Genomic DNA, 14886 nt, shown 5'->3' on the forward strand with positions numbered 1-14886 from the left:
GTACGGGAGTACAGGAGTACAAGAGTACAGGAAAGCAGGACTGCAGGAGTACGGGACTGCAGGAATACGGAAGTGCAGGAATACAGGAGTGCAGGAATACAGGAGTGCAGGAATACAGGAGTGCAAGAGTACAGGATTACAGGAGTGAAGGCTGCAAGAGTACAGGAGCGCAGGAGTACAGGAATAAAGGAGTGCAAGAGTATAGGATTACAGGAGTGCAGGAGTGCAAGAGTTGACCATGAGAACCTTTTTCCACGTATGGAGTCAGGTATTACGAGGGGGCATAGCTTTAAATTGAGGGGTGGTAGATATAGGACAGACGTTAGGGGTAGATTCTTTAGTCAGTGAGTCGTGAGTTCATGGAATGCCCTGCCAGTAGCAGTGGTGGACTCTCTCTCTTTATGGGCATTTAAACGGGCATTGGATAGGCATATGGAGTATAGTGCTGCAAATGTGTTGCTGGTCAAAGCACAGCAGGTTAGGCAGCATCTCAGGAATAGAGAATTCGACGTTTCGAGCATAAGCCCTTCATCGGCGCAACATCGAGGGCTGAAGGGCCTGTACTGCGCTGTATTTTTCTATGTTCTATGTTCTATGAGTTCAGGATTACAGGAGTACAGGAGAGCAGGAATAGAGGAGTGCAAGAGTACAGGACAGCAGGAATACAGGAGTAGAGGAGTGCAGGACTGCAAGAGTACACGGGTACAGCAGTACAGTTGTGCATGAATACAGGATTACAGGAGTGCTAGAGTACAGGAGTGCTAGAGTACAGGAGTGCAAGAGTACAGGAGAGCAAGAGTACCGGATTACAGGAGTGCAGGAGTGTAAGAGTACAGGAGTGCAGGAATACAGGAGACCAGGAGTACAAGAGAGCAGGAGTACAGGATTACAGCAGTGCACAAGTTCAGGAGTACAGGAGTGCAGAATTACAAGAGTGAAGGAGAACAGGATTACAGCAGTACAGGAGTGCAACTGTACAGGAATGCTAGAGTACAGCAGTGTAAGAGTACAGCAGGGAAAGAGTACAGGAGTGCAAGAGTGTAGGAGTACAGGAGTGCAGAAGTACAAGAGTGAAGGAGAACAGGATTACAGGAGTACAGGAGTGCAAGAGTACAGGAGTGCAGTAATACAGGAGTGCAGTAATACAGGAGTGCAGTAATACAGGAGTGCAGTAATACAGGAGTGCAGTAATACAGGAGTGCAGTAATACAGGAGTGCAGTAATACAGGAGTGCAGTAATACAGGAGTGCAGTAATACAGGAGTGCAGTAATACAGGAGTGCAGGAATACAGGAGTGCAGGAATACTGGAGTGCAGGAATACAGGAGTGCAGGAATACTGGAGTGCAGGAATACTGGAGTGCAGGAATACTGGAGTGCAGGAATACTGGAGTGCAGGAGTGCATTACTGCAGGAGCACATGAGTAAAGGAGCAAGTGAGTACAGGAATACAGGGGTGCAGGAATACAGGAGTGCATGAGTCCAGGAATGAAGGAGTACAGGCGTGCAGGAATACAGGAGTTCAGGAGTACAGGCATGCAAGAATACAGGAGTGCAGGAGTGCACGAGTACAGGAGTGCACAAGTACACGAGTACAGAAGGAAAGTAGTCAGGAGTACATGAGTGCAGGAATACAGGAGTATAAGTGCAGGAGTGCCAGAGTACAGGAGTACGTAGTACAGCAGTGTAAGCGTACAGGAGTGCAAGAGTACAGGGTTACAGGAGTACAGGAGTGCTGGAGTATAGCAGTGTAAGAGTACAGGAGTGCAGGAATACAGGAGAGCAGGAGTACAGGAGAGCAGGGATGCAGGACTGCAAGAATACAGGAATGCAAGATTACAGGATTACAGGAGTATAGGAGTGCAAGAGTTCAGAAGTACAGGAGTGCAGGAGGACATGAGTACAGCGGTGCAGGAGTACAGAAGTGCAGGAGAACAGGATTACAGGAGTGAAAGAGTACAGGAGTTCAGGAATACTGGAGTGCAGGAGTGCATTAGTGCAGGAGTACTGGAGCACATGAGTACAGGAGCACATGAGTACAGGAGCAAAGCAGTACAGGAGCAAAGGAGTACAGGAATACAGGGGTGCAGGAATACAGGAGTCCAGGAATGCAAGAATACAGGAGTGCAGGAGTGCACAAATACAGGAGTGCACGAATACAGGAGTGCACGAGTACAGGAGTGCACGAGTACAAGGGTACAAGAGTACAGAAGTTAAGGAGTGCAGGAGTACAAGAGTGCAGGAGTACAGGGGTGCAAGAGTACAGGAGTGCTGGAGTACAGCAGTATAAGAGTACAGCAGTGTAAGAGTACAGGAGTGCAAGAGTGCAGGAGTACAGGAGTCCAGGAGTGCAGTTTACAGGAGAGCAGTGATGCAGGACTGCAATAGTACAGGAGTGCAAGAGTTCAGGAATACAGGAGTGCAGGAGTACATGAGTACAGCAGTGCAGGAATACAGAACTACAGGAGAACAGAATTACAGGAGTACAAGAGTACAGGAATGCTAGAGTACAGGAGTGAAGGAGTACAGGAATGCTAGAGTACAGGAGTGCAGGAATACAGGAGAGCAGGAATACTGGAGTGCAGGAGTGCATTAGTGCAGGAGCGCATGAGTACCGGAGCACATGAGCGAAGGAGTATAGGAATACAGGAGTGCATGAGTCCCGGAATGAATGACTACAGGCGTGCAGGAATACAGGAGTCCAGGAGTACAGGCATGCATGAATACAGGAGTGCAGGAGTACAAGAGTGCAGGAGTACAGGAGTATAAGTGCAGGAGTGCTGGAGTACAGCAGTGCAGGAATGCAACAGAACAGGAGTGCAGGAATACAGGAGTGCAGGAGTACAGGCATGCATGAATACAGGAGTGCAGGAGTACAAGTGTGCAGGAGTACAGGAGTATAAGTGCAGGAGTGCTGGAGTACAGCAGTGCAGGAGTACAGCACCACATCAGTGCAGAAGTGAAGGAGTGCATGAGTACAGGAGTACATGAGTACGAGATACAAGAGTACAGGAGTGCTGGAGTACAGGAGTACAGGTGTGCATGTCCAGCACAACAGCAGTGCAGGAGTACAAGAGTACAGAAGTGGATTGTGCGGGCCGCACAGTGGCTCAGTGGTTAGCAATGCTGCCTCACAACACTGGGGACCCGACTTTGATTCCAGCCTCGGGTGATGGTCTGTGTGGAGTTTACACATTCTCCCTGTGTGTGCGCCTGGGTTTCCTTCCACAATCCAAAGATGTGCAGCTTTGGGTGGGTTATCCGTGCTAAATTGTCCATAGTGTTCAGGGATGTGTAGGTCAGGTGCATTAGTCAGGGGTAAATGTACAGTAATAGTGTGGGGAAATGGGTTTGGGTGGGATACTAATCGGAGGGTCCGTGTGGAGTTGTTGGACCGAAAGGCCTGTTTCCACATTGTAGGGATTCTAAGGAGTACAGTGAGTAGTGTTTAATGTTAGCACACATGATGCCATCTCAGACATCATGTTACCTGAGTGAGTATTTAAGTACAAAGTAGTAAGAGAGATGAGAATTAAAAAGTTGAGCATTACTTCATAGAATAGTAGAAAAATAAAGACATCAGAAACGGTTTATAATCTTCCATAGTTTAAACTAGGAAATTAGTGGAACACATTAAACGTTGTATGTTATTTGAAGGTCATTTGCTTATCTCGCTCTCCGAGAGACCTCAGCGTCTGTTCTCAGCATGGCTGCCACCAATACCATCGCTGCTGCTGAAACTGTTGCCTCTCTGATCTCCCCCAGTGCCTCAGGAACATGTCCAGGCAGGATCCAGCAGAAAGCTGCTTCAGATCTGATATGCCTGTCATTCAGTAGGATTTGTTTATCATAACGATCGTAACCTTCGTCTTGGCAGCAGGAATTACACGTCTGGTTCGAAAGGCAAAGTGCACAAAGGAAAGGTAAGAAAATGCAAGCCAGGGATGGTGTGAGTGTCCAAGTGGATTCAGAGTGAGTGAGCACTCGGACAGTGAGAGAGGAGCCTGGAAATGCTGCCTGGTCCAGACCAGGAGCTGGCTGTGTCTCTGTGTGTCCATGCTGCTGCATTACAATGAGAGTTGGTGGTAGAGCCCACGGTGCAGTATTGAAGTGTCGAAGAGTCATGTCCATGGATCGGGGATGTGCCATGAGGGATTTTAAAGGTTGGGATATATTAGATGCCAATGTCCATGTGTTTGGGATGGACGCAGTCAGTTTCCATGGAGCATACCCTGGGAGATTGGTGCCTAATGTATGATGAGCTGAATTCGCTAAATACCCACACTGCTTTCCGGGTCAAGTTTTCCTAACATCAGGTTTGTTTGGATTTGGTAAGAACAAGGCCCAAGAACAGGAGGAGGCCATTCACCCCTTCGGGTCTGCCTCACCATTTGATATGATCATGGCTGACCTCATTCTCAGCCTCAACCCCACTCTCCAGAACCCTTCAAACTCTTCCTAAGTAAAAATCTGTCTATCTCCATTCAATTTACTCAATGTCCCAGTATCCACCACATCCTGAGGGAGGGAATTCCACACATTCATGAACGGTTTGTCCACTTTTGGAACATTGTGTGCAATTCTGGTCTCCCTCCTATCAGAAGGATGTTGTGAAACTTGAAAGGGTTCAGAAAAGATTTACAAGAATGTTACCAGGGTTGGAGGATTTGAGCTATTGGGAGAGGCTGAACAGGTTGAGATTGTTTTCCCTGGAGTGTCAGAGGCTGAGGGGTGACCTTATAGAGATTTATATAATCATGAAGGGCATAGATTGGGCAAATAGCCACAGTCTTTTCCCCGGAGTGGGGGAGTCTAAAGCTAGAGGGCATAGGCTTAGGGTGAGAGGGGAACGATTTGAAGGGAAGCAAAGGGGCAACATTTTCACACAGAGGGTGATGTGTGCATGGAATAATCTGCCAGAGGAAGTGATGGAGGCTAGTACAATTACAGCATTTAAAAGGCATTGGGGTGGGTATATGAAAAGGAAGGTTTAGTCGGATATGGACCAAATGATGGCAGATGGGATTAGGCTAATTTAGGATACCTGGTCAGCATGGATGAGTTAGACCAAAGGGTCTGTTTCCGTGCTGTATGTCTCTATGACTCTGAAAGAAGTAATTTCGCTTCATCTGTTTTAAATCTGCTACCCTTTATCCTAAATGATGACTTCTTGTTCCAGAGTGCAGTATGTTTATTTCATCAATCCCCTTTGGAATCTCATACATCACTGTGGGACAATAAGAATGTAAATATTAAGGAGGTGTGTTGGGCTGCGAGTGTTTACCAATTAAAAATGAACATCTGTTGGGATCTCACCGATGCTTCATGAGAATCCTGCTGCTCCGCTTGTGAGAAACAAGCCATTGGGGGAGAATCCACAGACATGTTCTTTAATTGATCTAATTATAAACTCATCATCAGACAAGAACCTTATGTCCAACTCATCCGCACTGACCACACAGCCCAATCTGACTTAGACCCATTTGCTTCTTAGAAGGTGGAGGGACCTGCAACTTTCCAATGCAGGGACAGCTCCTATATCTAGGGAATTCTGAAAGATTATCATTAGGTAATCTACAATAATCCTCTGCTTCCTTTAACATCAGGTCCCAGGGATTTCCTCACTTTTTAATTCCATTATTTTACTTAATTCTTTGCAGTTCCTGTCCCCGATCCATGATTAATTTCCTTGCGGCTTCCGTCAAGTTATCCTCTGCTTTTATTGTAAATAGAATAATATAGCGCAGAACAAGCCCTTCAGCCCCCAATACTGAGGCAAAGTACTATCTGTCATTTCCCATAAGTTTACAGACCAAAAAAAACTGCAGATACTGGCATCCAAAGTAGAAAAGCAGGAGGCAGGAAGAATACAGCAAGCCAGGCTGCATCTAGAGGCAGAGAAATCGACGTTTTGGGCATAACCCTTCTTCAGGACTGGGAGTGTGGGTAGGGGATGCTGCACATGACAAATCCCAGTTTGCAGTCATTAATGGGTCGATGCTGGTCCTGACCACCCTTTTTGTAACTGTAAATATGATTAGATTACTCGATTAGATTACTTACAGTGTGGAAACACGCCCTTCAGCCCAACAAGTCCACACCAACCCTCCGAAGAGCAACCCACCCACACCCATTCCCCTACATTTACCCCTTCACCTAACACTACGGCTTTTTAACATGGCTAGTTCACCTGACCTGCACATCTTTGGACAGTGGGAGGAAACCGGAGCACCCAGAGGAAACCCACACAGACACAGACACGGGAAGAATGGGCAAACTCCACACAGAGAGTTGTCTGAGGCGGGAATTGAACCCGGGTCTCTGGTGCTGTGAGGCAGCTGGGCTAACCACTGATTTTTGAAGTCCCTGATAAGTTTCCTTCCATTGTCCAGCTTATTAGCAGCTCTAAGCTGCTGTGTGGCTCTGTGCTGGTCTCTGTCTTTCCCACTCAGCAGGATCGATGCTGTAGTTTGTATTTTTACACTTGTACTTTTACACAGCCCCTTATCCCTTCCATTGTCCATGGCTGTTTTTTTCCTGTGAAGTGGATCTTTCCCCCCCACCGGATGTAAACTGGCTTTGTACGGTGTTCAATGTTTCTTTCAACATCCAGCTGTCTTACATTTTAACACATTGTTGTCTAGTTTCTCCATAAAACAAGTTCGACAACTCCAACTGGGATTGTTTTGAATGTATTTGCCTGGAGTCAAATCACTACAAAAACAAGTTGGTGCCAGTGCAAAACAGTCCCAATTTTATGAGGGAACAAGTTAAAACAACATTTAATATTAAGTTAAAATTCACACAACATCAGGTTATAGTCCAACACATTTATTTGGAAGCACGAGCTTTTTAAGCGCTGCTCCTTCATCAGCTGGTTGTGTGTGGAGCGGCGCTTCGGAAGTTAGTGCTTCCAAATAAACCTGTTGGACTATAACCTGGGGTGGTGTGATTTTTAACTTTGTACACCCCAGTCCAACACGAGCACCTCCACATCATTTAATACGAAACATACTATCTCTAATCCTACTTGGAACCTCAGGTTTACAATGTTTCCCAAGTCTGTTGTAGACTTACGCAGTCGCTTTGTCTCTCTCTCTCTCGCTCTGTCTCTGGGTCTGCAAAGCTGCTTTCTCTCTTCCTCTGGATGGTCAGCTGTTTTCTGCCTCTTGCCACGCTGGTCACTTCAGAAGGCTTCCAGAAGATTCAAAAGCGTGGTCTGCAGGTGATTCGTGTTTTTATACCTTTTTGGATGGTTTTCTGGAAATTCCTATAGTTCTAGCAAATCAGGGAGATTCATTGAATAGTTTGTAACATTGTCAATCATTTGGACGATACGCTGCTGTTTTTTTCTTCTGTCTGGGCTAAGTTGTTGGAGGCGTCTGTCCAGAATAACTGTTACCTTTTACATTATGCCAACACCATTGGTGCCTGGCTGCTGTGGTTGTGCAGTATCTGGTGTATGGGTTTTGCGATTTCAGAGTTTTACACCCAGCATCCCTTGCTGTTTGGCCAAGTTAGCAATCTATGTGCGTTTTAGCTTTCAGGAGGCTGCTACATAGCCTCCCTTTTGAATGGAAATAATCTTATGCAAATGAAGTTCAAACCTAACTGTAAAAGTTGGTTATGTTTATTGTCAGGGGATCCTATGTGTTCTTGTGAAAGCCACTGTTTACACTGGTTAAGCCTACCGTATATACAAAAACGGAAAACTCCTGTCACAATACTCCATTCAAGATTGATGTGCAGAGACAGTATTCAGTCATCAGAACAAATAGAAGTGATAATATTGACAATCCCGGGAGTTCCATCCACCTTAAAGCCCCAGTATGGATGCACCATATTATTCATAGTGAGAGTGCAGACCTCTGCAGGGCGACACAGTGGTTAGCACTGCTGCCTCACAGTGCTAGAGACCTGGGTTCAATTCCCGCCTCAGGCAACTGTCTGTGGAATTTGCACATTCTTCCCGTGTCAACATCAGTTTCCCCCACAATCCAAAAATGTGCAGGTTGGGTGAATTGGCCATGCTAAATTGCCCGTAGTGTTAGATGTACGGGGATGGGTTGCTCTTCAGAGGGTCGGTGTGGACTTGTTGAGCTGAAATAATCTAATCTCTTCTACCTGTAATCTTAACAGAGTCATAGAGGTGTACAGCACAGAAACAGACCCTTCAGTCCAACCCGTCCATGCTGACCAGATATCCCAACCTGCCAGCACCTGGCCCATATCCCTCTAAACCCATCAAGATGCCTTTTCAATGTTGTAATTGTACCAGCCTCCACCACTTCCTCTCACAGCTCATTCCATACACGTACCACCCTCTGTGTGAAAAAGTTGCCTCATAGGTCTCTTTTATATCTTTCCCCTCTCACCCTAAACCTATGCCCTCTAGTTCTGGACTCCCTCACCCCATGGAAAAGACCTTGTTTATTTACCCTATCCATGCCTCTCATGATTTTATAAACCTCTATAAGGTCACCCCTCAGCCTCCGACGCTCCAGGCAAAACCGCTCTACCCTATTCAGCCTGTCCCTATAGCTCAAATCCTCCAACCCTCGCAACCCTTCCAAGAGGAAAGAGACCAGAATTGGACGCAATATTATAAAATGGCTAACTAATATCCTGTATAGCCGCAACATGACCTACCGATACCTATAACTCAATGCTCTGACCAATAAAGGAAAGCATACCAAACACCTTCTGGATTATCTTCTTCTTGGAGTGCAGGTTCATAGCTCCTTGAAAGTGGAGTCGCAGGTAGATAGAAGGTGTTTGGTATGCTTTCCTTCATTGGTCAGAGTATAGGAATTGGGAGGTCATGTTACGGCTGTACAGGGCATTGGTTAAGCCACTGTTGGAATATTGCGTGCAATTCTGGTCTCCTTCCTATCGGAAAGATGTTGTGAAACATGAAAGGGTTCAGAAAGGATTTACAAGGATGTTGCCAGGGTTGGAGGATTTGAGCTATAGGGAGAGGCTGAACAGACTAGGGCTGTTTTCCCTGGAGCATCGGAGGCTGAGGGCTGACCTTACAGAGGTTTACAAAATTATGAGGGGTATGGATAGGATAAATAGGCAAAGTCTTTTCCCTGGGGTCAGGGAGTCCAGAACTAGAGGGCATAGGTTTAGGGTGAGAGGGGAAAGATATAAAAGAGACCTACAGGGCAATGTTTTCACTCAGAGGGTGATATGTGTATAGCATGAGATGCCAGAGGAAGTGGTGGAGGCTGGTACAATTGCAACATTTAAGAGGCATTTGGATGGGTATATGAATAGGAAGGGTTTGGAAGGATATGGGGCGGGTGCTGGCAGGTGGGACTAGATTGGGTTGGGATATCTGGTCGGCAGGGACGGGTTGGAACGAAGGTCTGTTTCCATGCTGTATATCTGTATGACTCTATCCTATCTACCTGTGACTCTACTTTCAAAGGACCATGAACATGCAGTCCAAGATCTCTGTTCAGCTCCTCTCCCCAGGACTTTATCATTAAGTAATTAAGTGTAAATTGTGCCCTGATTTGCCTTTCCAAAATACAGCACCTCACATTTATCTAAATTAAACTCCATCTGCCACTCCTCAGCCAACTGGCTCATCTGATCAAGATCCCATTGTGATCTGAGGTAACCTTCTTCACTATCCATGATACCTCCAATTTTGGTGTCATTTGCAAACTTACTAACTATACCTCCGGTTAGTAACTATATTAATTTAACCACTGGTGTCCTGAGGTATATTAAGGTAAGTGCAAATTAGGTCTGCAGCTAGATATGAGTGGAACTGAATTCACAGTTGACACTGTATGGGCACAATATAAAGGCCTGTTTTCTCGAGTGGTGTCAATCAATTGTCCCCTGACTCTCCACAGCATATGGGAGGGCATCATGGTAAGCCATCCAAATACCATTTACTTATAATTCCAATATTTTCAACTTCAAAGCCCCTCAACCCAGCTTAGTCACTCAGGATAATTGGAATCCCTGGCATCAAGCCAAGTGCTTCACCAAGACTCTTCTTGCAGTTGTCATTGGACCACACCTTGGTGAACCGCTGTAACTGCAGCTGGAGAAGTTGGTGTGAGCTCTCTTCTGGAACAAATGTTTGAGCTGGTCATACAGTCATACAGAACATGTCACTGATCCTGAATTCTACCTTCCCTTGTCTCGCCTGCCTGAGATCCTCCCTCAGCTGTTCAATCAGCCCATTACCATACACACTTCACAGGGTACGTTTTGCTGCTCACCACCACCCCTGATTGGGCTCTGGATGATCTGCTTAATCATCTTCATGTGACCCTCTAATATGGTCACTAAGTGGTGGCTAGCCTGATTCTTTCCGCGTCGTCCCACGGTCTCCTGTGTGTTTTCTGTATTCTGTCCTCGTTTGACTTGCTGGGGTCAGGATCATGAGGCTGAGAGATACACATGAGCCAGGAAAGACCGAAAGAAAGAACTAAAAGGTGCCTAGATGGGACATGAGAAGTTGTTGGTGAATAGGATCAAGGAAAACCCTAAGGCTTTCTATAGGTATATCAGGAATAAAAGAATGACTAGAGTAACATTAGGGCCAATCAAAGACAGTAGTGGAAAGTTGTGCATGGTGTCCGAGGAGATAGGGGAAGGGCTAAATGAACACTGGAGAAAGATAATGTTGTCAAGGAGAATACTAAGATACAGGCTACTAGACTAGATGGGATTGAGGTTCACAAGGAGGATGAGAGGAATAGATAGAATCAATAGCCAGAGACTTTTCCCCAGGCCAGGATTGACTGGCACGAGGGGTTATAGTTTTAAGATATTAGGAGGAAGGTATAAAAGGAGACATCAGAGGTAAGTTTTTTACGCAGAGAGTTGTGAATGCATAGAATGCACTGCCAGCAGCGGTGGTAGAAACAGAGTAATTAGGGACATTTAAGTGACTGCTGGACAGGCACATGGATAGCAGTGAGTTGAGGGGTGTGTAGGTTAAGTTACTATGTTTTACATTAAGATTAAACCTCAGCACAACATCATGGGCCAAAGGGCCTGTTCTCTGCTGTACTTTTCTATGTTCTTGTGGTTCTGTTCGCCGAGCTGGAAGTTTTTGTTGCAAACGTTTCGTCCCCTGGCTAGGAGACATCATCAGTGCTCTGGAGCCTCCTGCGAAGCGCTACTTTGATGTTTCTTCCGGCATTTGTAGTGGTCTGTCCTTGCCGCTTCCGAGTGTCAGTTTCAGCTGTCTGCTGTAGTGATTGGTATATTGGGTCCAGGTCGATGTGTCTGTGGATGGAGTTTGTGGATGAATGCCATGCCTCTAGGAATTCCCTGGCTGTTCTCTGTCTGGCTTGCCCTATGATAGTGGTGTTTTCCCACTCGAATTCATGTTGCTTGTTGTCTGAGTGTGTGGCTACTAGGGATAGCTGGTCATGTCGTTTCGTGGCTAGTTAGTGTTCATGTATGCGGATTGTTAGCTGTCTTTCTGTTTGTCCTATATAGTGTTTTGTGAAGTCCTTGCATGGTATTTTATAAGCTACATTAGTTTTGCTCATGTTGGGTATTGGCTCCTTTGTTCTAGTAAGTTGTTGTCTGAGCGTGGCTGTTGGTTTGTGTGCCGTTATGAGTCCTTGGGGTCGCAGTAGTCTGGCTGTCAGTTCTGAAACGCTCCTGATGTATGGTAGTGTGGCTAGTCCTTTTGGTTGTGGCATGTCCTTGTTCCGTGGTCTATCTCTTAGGCATCTGTTGATAAAGTTGCGCGGGTATCCGTTTTTGGCGAATACCTTGTATAGGTGTTCCTCTTCCTCTTTTCGCAGTTCTGGTGTACTGCAGTGTGTTGTAGCTCTTTTGAATAGTGTCCTGATGCAGCTTCGTTTGTGTGTGTTGGGGTGGTTACTTTCATAGGTTAGGACTTGGTCTGTGTGTGTTGTTTTCCTGTGTATCCTTGTGGTGAATTCTCCGTTCGGTGTTCTCTGTACTATCACGTCTAGGAATGGGAGTTGGCTATCCTTTTCTACTTCTCTCGTGAATCGGATTCCTGTGAGTGTGGCGTTGATGATCCGGTGTGTTTTTTCTATTTCCGTGTTTTTGATGATTATGAAAGTGTCATCGACATATCTGACCCAGAGTTTGGGTTGAATTTGTGGTAGGGCTGTTTGTTCTAACCTTTGCATAACTGCCTCTGCTATGAGTCCCGAGATTGGTGATCCCATGGGTGTTCTGTTGATTTGTTCGTATATCTGATTGTTGAATGTAAAGTGTGTAGTGAGGCATAAGTCCAGTAGTTTAAGGATGCCGTCTTTGTTGATAGGTTCCGCCTCCTGTGTTCTGTTATGTATGTCCAGTAGGTTGGCTATTGTTTCTCTGGCTAGGGTTTTGTCAATCGAAGTGAACAGTGCCGTCACGTCGAATGATACCATGGTTTCTTCTTTGTCTATGTGTGTATTCCTGATGGTGTCCAAGAATTCCTGTGTTGATTGCATGGAGTGTTTGGATCCGCTGACCAGGTGTTTCAGTTTCTGTTGTAGTTCTTTGGCCAGTTTGTATGCTGGTGTCCCTGGTAGTGATACTATGGGTCTGAGTGGGATGTCTGGTTTGTGTACTTTGGATAGTCCATAGAATCTGGGGGTGTTGTTGCTTTCCGGTTTCATTCTTCGTAGGTCCGCTTTGGTTATCTGTCCGTTTTTTGTAGATTCCTTAGAGTGTTATTTATTCTATTGGTGAGTTGTGGTGTTGGGTCCGAATCCTTCATTTGGTAGGTGTTGGTGTCTGCTAGTAGGTGTTGTGCTTTACTGATGTAGTCTGATTTATCTAGGATGACAGTCATTTTGCCTTTATCTGCTGGTAGTATGATTATGTTCTTATCATTTCTTAGTGCTTTCAGTGCTTCCCTCTCCTTAGTGTTGAGGTTATGTGTTTGTCTTTTTCTTATCATCATAGGTACGACCGTTTGTCTCACTGTTTGTTGTGTCTCTTCAGTCAGTCCATTGTTCCTGAGTGTGCATTCCAGTGCTGCTAGGAAGTCTGCTGTCTTGGCGTCCCTGTAGTTGTATTTGAGTCCCTTGGCCAGTATAGTTCTTTCCATGTCTGTGAGCTGTCTGTGGGAGAGGTTTTTAACCCAGGTGTGTGTTGTAGTGTCCTCTTTTTTGTGTGTTAGTTTGGCCAATTTTTCTTTTAGTGCCGTTTTTTTGCGATGTGTTGTCCTGTTCTGTCCTATAGTGATTGCCTGTTCTATGGTCCGGGTTCATTCATGATTAGCGGTCTTTGAAATTAACGACTTTTGGCGCGCAATTTCTTGTTTGTATTTGTGCAGTCGGTTGTGCGCGTCTGTGATCATTACCTGGATCATCCTGAGTCCGTTCTGCTTGGCTGTTTCCCTGGCTTGTGGATTATTGACTGGTGGTCTGTACCTGACACACTGTGGAAGGATTTGATTCTTTCGGCAAGAAAGACAGCAGACTTCCTAGCAGCACTGGAATGCACACTCAGGAACAATGGACTGACTGAAGAGACACAACAAACAGTGAGACAAACGGTCGTACCTATGATGATAAGAAAAAGACAAACACATTACCTCAACACCAAGGAGAGGGAAGCACTGAAAGCACGAAGAAATGATAAGAACATAATCATACTACCAGCAGATAAAGGCAGAATGACTGTCATCCTAGATAAATCAGACTACATCAAAAAAGCACAACACCTACTCGCAGACACCAACACCTACCAAATGAAGGATTCGGACCCAACACCACAACTCACCAATAGAATAAATAACACTCTAAGGAATCTACAAAAAAACGGACAGATAACCAAAGCGGACCTACGAAGAATGAAACCGGAAAGCAACAACACCCCCAGATTCTATGGACTATCCAAAGTACACAAACCAGACATCCCACTCAGACCCATTGTATCACTACCAGGGACACCGGCATACAAACTGGCCAAAGAACTACAACAGAAACTGAAACACCTGGTCAGCGGATCCAAACACTCCATACAATCAGCACAGGAATTCTTGGACACCATCAGGAATACACACATAGACAAAGAAGAAACCATGATCTCATTCGACGTGACGGCACTGTTCACTTCGATTGACAAAACCCTAGCCAGAGAAACAATAGCCAACCTACTGGACATACAGAACAGAAAACAGGAGGCGGAACCTATCAACAAAGATGGCATACTTAAACTACTGGACTTGTGCCTCACTACACACTTTACATTCAACAATCAGATATACGAACAAATCAACGGAACACCCATGGGATCACCAATCTCGGGACTCATAGCAGAGGCAGTTATGCAAAGGTTAGAACAAACAGCCCTACCACAAATTCAACCCAAACTCTGGGTCAGATATGTCGATGACACTTTCGTAATCATCAAAAACACGGAAATAGAAAAAACACACCGGATCATCAACGCCACACTCACAGGCATCCGATTCATGAGAGAAGTAGAAAAGGATAGCCAACTCCCATTCCTAGACATGATAGTTCAGAGAACACCGAATGGAGAATTCACCACAAGGGTACACAGGAAAACAACACACACAGACCAAATCTTAAACTATGAAAGTAACCACCCCAACACACACAAACGAAGCTGCATCAGGACACTATTCAAAAGAGCTACAACACACTGCAGTACACCAGAACTGCGAAAAGAGGAAGAGGAACACCTATACAAGGTATTCGCCAAAAACGGATACCCGCGCAACTTTATCAACAGATGCCTAAGAGATAGACCACGGAACAAGGACATGCCACAACCAAAAGGACTAGCCACACTACCATACATCAGGAGCGTTTCAGAACTGACAGCCAGACTACTGCGACCCCTAGGACTCATAACGGCACACAAACCAACAGCCACGCTCAGATAACAACTTACTAGAACAAAGGAGC

At 45.6% G+C, this 14886-nt stretch overlaps 1 protein-coding gene across 3 annotated transcripts in view; it reads left to right on the forward strand.

Annotated features, from left to right (window-relative positions):
• The first annotated feature begins 3845 nt into the window (after nucleotides 1-3845).
• Nucleotides 3846-14886, forward strand: part of LOC132815900 (protein rapunzel-like) — a 74569-nt gene continuing 63528 nt past the window's right edge. For 2 of the 3 annotated variants that reach the window (XM_060825265.1, XM_060825268.1), the window contains exon 1: nucleotides 3861-3921. The gene's annotated coding sequence lies outside the window, so the exon portion shown is untranslated. Of the gene's footprint in view, nucleotides 3922-14886 lie in introns of all 3 variants that reach the window. The other variant, XM_060825266.1, reaches the window with a different exon arrangement.

The sequence above is a fragment of the Hemiscyllium ocellatum genome, chromosome 5 (assembly GCF_020745735.1).
Source record: "Hemiscyllium ocellatum isolate sHemOce1 chromosome 5, sHemOce1.pat.X.cur, whole genome shotgun sequence".
Taxonomy (NCBI): domain Eukaryota; kingdom Metazoa; phylum Chordata; class Chondrichthyes; order Orectolobiformes; family Hemiscylliidae; genus Hemiscyllium; species Hemiscyllium ocellatum.